Source organism: Callospermophilus lateralis, unplaced genomic scaffold, assembly GCF_048772815.1.
Source record: "Callospermophilus lateralis isolate mCalLat2 unplaced genomic scaffold, mCalLat2.hap1 Scaffold_84, whole genome shotgun sequence".
NCBI lineage: Eukaryota > Metazoa > Chordata > Mammalia > Rodentia > Sciuridae > Callospermophilus > Callospermophilus lateralis.
Window position 1 is genome coordinate 2335225 of NW_027516477.1, and position 5656 is coordinate 2340880.

General features: G+C 36.9%; 1 pseudogene; it reads right to left on the bottom strand.

Annotated features, from left to right (window-relative positions):
- Positions 1-459: 459 nt before the first annotated feature.
- On the bottom strand, positions 460-1137 carry LOC143641104 (testis-expressed protein 30 pseudogene; annotated as a pseudogene).
- Positions 1138-5656: the final 4519 nt, after the last annotated feature.

Below are 5656 nucleotides of genomic sequence, written 5' to 3' on the forward strand. Positions count from 1 at the left end.
TTGAAGTACAGACTACTTAATTTTGCATCTGATTTCTACCTGCTTCTCTAGATTCATAGAAAATATTTGTGTGTGTACATGTGGTAATATCTGTTGAACCTAGGGTCTCCCACATGCCGAGTAAGCACTGTACTATTGGGCCTTTTATTTATTTATTTTTTAAAATTTTTTGTAACAAAATTCAAAAGTTTAATTTTTTCAAAGCTTAACTATACTAGTGAAAATAAATTATATTTAGACCACCTTTAATATTTGTACATCATCTTCATACAACTATTACTGCTTTCACAAGACATTTTGGAAAGAATATTATTTTCACAATTAAAATGTGTTTCAAAAATAGGGCAACATTAAAGAACATTAGTCTGAAATATATCTCATAATGCTGAGAGGTATACTATTCTTTATCAAATTAACTGTACTTGTATTCAAAATAACATGGCTTTTAACTAATGACAATTATTTCTTGTCCATTTCAGTGATTTCTTGGATCCAAAACAAAATTTATGTATTTATTTTTTGGAAAATATCATTTGTTGACCGTCCATTCACTGTCATGGAATGATTTGCCTTCTCAATCCAGTGGATTTTATTGGGAGCTTGCAATTTTTGTGCCACTTTCTCCAACAAGTTCTTCTCACACATTTCATCTGCTGAGCCTGACACAAACAGTACAGGATCTGTTATACGAAAGAAATCTTCATCTCTGTGCTTATGCTGTTGTTTTGGATGGTGCAGTGGATAAGAAATACAAATGAGACCTCAAACAAAACCATTAGCATCATCTGGCTCAGTATGACACATTACAGAAACATCTGCTCTTGAGCCCATTGAACGACCTCCAAGGGAAACACCTGCAAGTTTGTATTATCCTGAGGTCTTTAGGTAATTCAAAACTGGTTTGTATGCCTTAATTCTATGCACAATATTAAGGCCTTTACAGGTAAATCTCAGGCAAAAAAAGCCATGAGATGCAAGATGGGATGCCAATGACATCAAATGAGGAACATTCATATCTCCTGATGCTCCATGTGTAAGAATTATTCTGTATGTTAAACTCTTGCTAGGTACCAAACAAACAGGATCCAGCAACTTATTTCCAAAAGGTATTTTTAACTTAACCTCTGTATGACTCATTTTCACTGTTGAATATTAAACTTAAAGTGCATTACATCTGAGAAGCAAAGGACATCTCCCCGCCGCTGTCCGCTGAGCCCCCCAGGTGGCCCTGCGGGTGCCCTGGTTCAGGAGGAGTGGCAGCAAGCCTCCCGCGCTCCACCCGCTCCCTGCTGCCAAGGCCGGCAGCCCACACTCCCCTCCCCGGGAAGCCTCCCTCTGCGTGGTGGTGTCCACCATCCCCGCCGCACTCACGCGGGAACTATTTTTTAAATTTTATTTGAGTTAGGGTCTTACTAAGTTTTCTTTACTGGTCTAGAATGTGCGCTCCTGTCTCAAGCTCCTGAGTAGCTGGGATAATAAGCACACACACTATGCCTAACTTAATCAACAATCTTTGCAGTCCATACCATAATCACCCAGGACTCATTAATCTCTGCACAATTCACAACTCTGTGTTTTATTGTTGGTATTTGCTATTCTCTCTCTGCCAGTCCTTCCAAGACCTACCATTATCCATACATCATCTCCAATGATGCCCGTTAATGAACACTCTCTCATGTTTCTACAGGAAAATTTGTGTAATCCTGTAGCACATCATTCATATCACAATTAAAGTTTTAACAAAAAGTATTTCAATTTTCTGTAACACTAATAGACCCTGTGGGCAAGCTGCACAGTGCATGCATCCTCTTTCCTAGTGATGCAATAGTATCTGATCTTAAGAGCTACTTAAAACATTTTGTGAAAGATTGGAAGCATTTATGATTTGGAACTCCTTGCACTAACAAAACACTTTACAAACCACAAATCACTTTTTTTGTGTTGTTTCATATCAAATTCTCATCACCGATTGCCCATCTATTCTTTCATTCCTACACATTGTGTTAGTTCTATGTAAAAGAGAAGGTGAAGGATTTGGGAGTGAGTATTTTAAAAGAGAACCGTAACTGAAGAGAACTGCAGGTAATTGGAAAATGGTTAGCATTTAACCTACTCTCTTGACCCACCTGTGCCTCCTAGTGACTTAGTTGTGTTGCTCTCTACTTCTGAATGCCATGCCCACAGCTACACAGCAGTAACCCAAACTAGCAGCTAGACACATTTTCTCAGACTGCAGAAAATGAGGATTTCAATGCTGCATACCAATTTCCCTTTGTAAGGTGTTTCACTCATTGTGTTTACTGACCTTATTTCCACTGTGTTAGTTTATATTGCTCTCTGCTTGAGGAGTTTAATGAGTGTTGAATTCCACTGGGTATGCTGATTACAATATCCCTGTATATGTGCACCTTTTTTTAGGAGAAAACAGATTAGCATGGGTCTAAAACAAAAGTGGTTTTTTTTTTTTTTTGGGGGGGGGGTTTCCATCTGAGTTTGCTAGTTTTTCTTTCAGTTATGGGTTTCTCAACCTGAATTATAATATTTGGGACAAATAAGATGGTATGACAAGAATAAATTCATGTATTCTATTTCAGCCCAGCTAGAAGTGGAAAGAACATGAGATTTTGAGTGAAACCACTAATCCTACCTCCATTACTTACATTTTGTTTGACACTGGGAAATTCTCTAACAATACTTAGCCTCAAGTCCTTCTTTAGAAAAAGGGGGATACTAATTAGGAACAGATTCTGTTGGAGTCATGAAAAGAGATAGAAGTAAATGTGCCTTTTAATATTCAAGGATGTATATGAATTTCAGAGTACAAAATTATACATGCACATTGTCATCAGTTCTTGAAAAATCCTATTCAGGTATTGACCTGCTGCCTCTGAATGCAGTTACAGAATATAATTAAGCAGGTCTGACATCTACTTCTGGCTCTTTAATAAGGAGCTTTAATGGGTGACATTGGCAGCTGACAGTAACCTCAACCAAACCTGGCTCCTGTCTTTAGAATGAAGAGCTTTGGGAAATCCACTGTTCCAGAGTACCTGGGTATAAATGGATCACTGATTTTCATACTGACTATTTTTCTTTGATTTCTGGTTTTGATTTAACTTTTTTCCATGACTCTAATGGTGATCCTATTTTTACTTCTACCTTAGATTTATATTTCGTCATTTTCTGCAGATTCTGTCAATACCCCTATAACATGATAGTCTACAGGAATAGGTTGACCCAATCCTAAATTGTAAAATCAATAAAGGATGAAATCTAATATGAGGTTTAGCACTTATGTGCCAGACATTCCCAGAATCATTTACCATTTATCAAAAATTCTCTGCTGCATTCAGGAAAAAAAAATAATTATTTGCCCACCAGACAACACTTCTAGTACATACATATACCTCAGAGTCTTCTTTCCAAATGCCCCCCTTTTCCTCAAACTTTGCCATTCTACCATATTTCCTATTTTACTGAGTAGCAACATTATTTAATTAGTTGTTAAGCCATAAAAATAGAGCCATGCTGAATTCCTCTCATGCTACATGAGAGTCAGGTGGAATATTTCTTTTTAACCACCCCAGCAATTCTTCTCTTTGCTTCCTCTATTTCTGCCTTAGTCCAAGGCAAGAACATTGTCACTGATACTCAAGTATCAGTGAGTGAGATAGAAATTAAACAGTAGCTACAGGATATGTAATGAAGGCAAAGATACACATGCCTGAATTAAGAGAAGAAGAAAAGATCTTTAGATTATTGGTACTGGAACCTAGTAAGAGCTTTCTTTGGAGATGACACTTGATAAAGGATTTAGGGGGAGAAATTTCTAGACAAGAGGATCCTGAGCTCTGAAACTGGAAGTTGATTGGATTTCTTGAGGAAAAGCAGAGGCCAATATGGCTTTGTGGGGAGAACCAGAATTAGAGTGATTTGAAATAAATGCAGAAAGAAATGCAAGAAACTTTAAGTTCTTACTTAAGTAGCAACTCCTCCCACCCCTTACAAAATATCATGATCTAGGAATTATAAATGCTAGCAAGTTGTGTTCCAAGTTCAAATTCATAAAGTCAGTTAATCAACCCCAAGATCTTTAAAAATATTCATAGAGTACAGAAAACACCAATAGCAAAGATTTTTTGATATAGAATAATTCAGAGAGCTTACATGTGTACTCCAATATTTGAGGAACAAAGAGTGCTCTGCTTTGTTCATACCTGTGAAGTCCTGAAGGAAACAAGCTGCTTTTCCACTGATGATAGTGGACATCATCAGCTGTGTGTCTTTTGGCAGCAGGATTTGAGTGATATTGAGGAGTACAGTGCTTAACTGGATTTTTAAGGAACATTCACTAGAAAGAGGCTGAAAGTGCTTCATCATGCATAAAATAGGCCTAGGTTAGTTGGGGAAGGGAAGAAGTTGGGAGGACACATTGCACATGTCAGGGAATTGAAAACAGGGGACCCTATTTATATAGCAGGGTAAAAGAACTTCTGAAAACCCCCACAAAATTCATTTTCCATGGAAGAAACAATAATTAAGAACTTACTGCCTTATTGCAACTGCTGTAGTGTAAACAAACAAGTCCTAAAATGAAAACAAAATATAATTTGATATTAATGCATGTATTTAGGTTTCCTTGACCCCTTCAAAATTTATTCATGCCACTGAGTGAACACTAAAAATTTTCCCAAACTATACAGTGTACGCATTGCTATTCCCTCTTGGTGGTACAAAGAGGGCTTCTATTTATAATTTAGCCTTTTGAAGACAGAAATCAATAGCTATTAATTTTAAGAAATCCCCAGAGAATGCACACTGTTCCCAAAGCTATGGCCTGAAATCAGCACCTCTTGGCATTTGTATAAGCAGCACAATCTTTATGTCTTTTCTCCTTGATTGCAACCCTTTCATATTAGGTGGGGAAGGTATGAGGTATAGACTGCATGATTTTCTATTTTCTGGGTATAACAGGGATTAAAACAACCTCTTTCTAATGGGTTGTTTAAAAAAGTACCCTCTCATGGCAACAGTTTCCCTTAGTTCTTATATCTGGGGTATATGCATCTCTATTATGGATGCTCTTTCCATTGCCAGACATCTGGCACTTTCTTTTGGTTTCTAGATGCTTGAGTCTCTACTAGTCTAGGATATTTTGGATAGAACACTAGTCAATCTTATGCCAGCTTGCTCTATTGATAGTTCACTGTTGAACTCACACTTATATTGGCCCAACTGATTCTGAAAGGATCCGACCTGCTAAATCAGCCCACATCTTCCTTCATGTGATCCTGATTGCCATTAGTCTTCAATCCATGGTGATTCAAAATTCTGGGATTAAAGAAAAAACAAAAATCAGGCTCAGGCTTTCTCAGAAAATGCAAAGAAATGACTTAAAAAGGTAATTTTAACCATGGAAGGCTGATTTTGTATTTAAAAAAAATACAAAATCAAAACAACAAAAACTTGGGCTGAGGTTGTGGCTCAGACTTGCCTGACACATGTAAAGCACTGAGTTTGATCCCCAGCACTACATAAAAATAATCAATAAATTAAAGGTATTGCATAAAAATAAAGGTATTGTGTCTATCAACAAATAAAAAAACATTCTAAATAAGAAGCTCAAATAAGGGATCTAAATTTTTATTTTTTATTT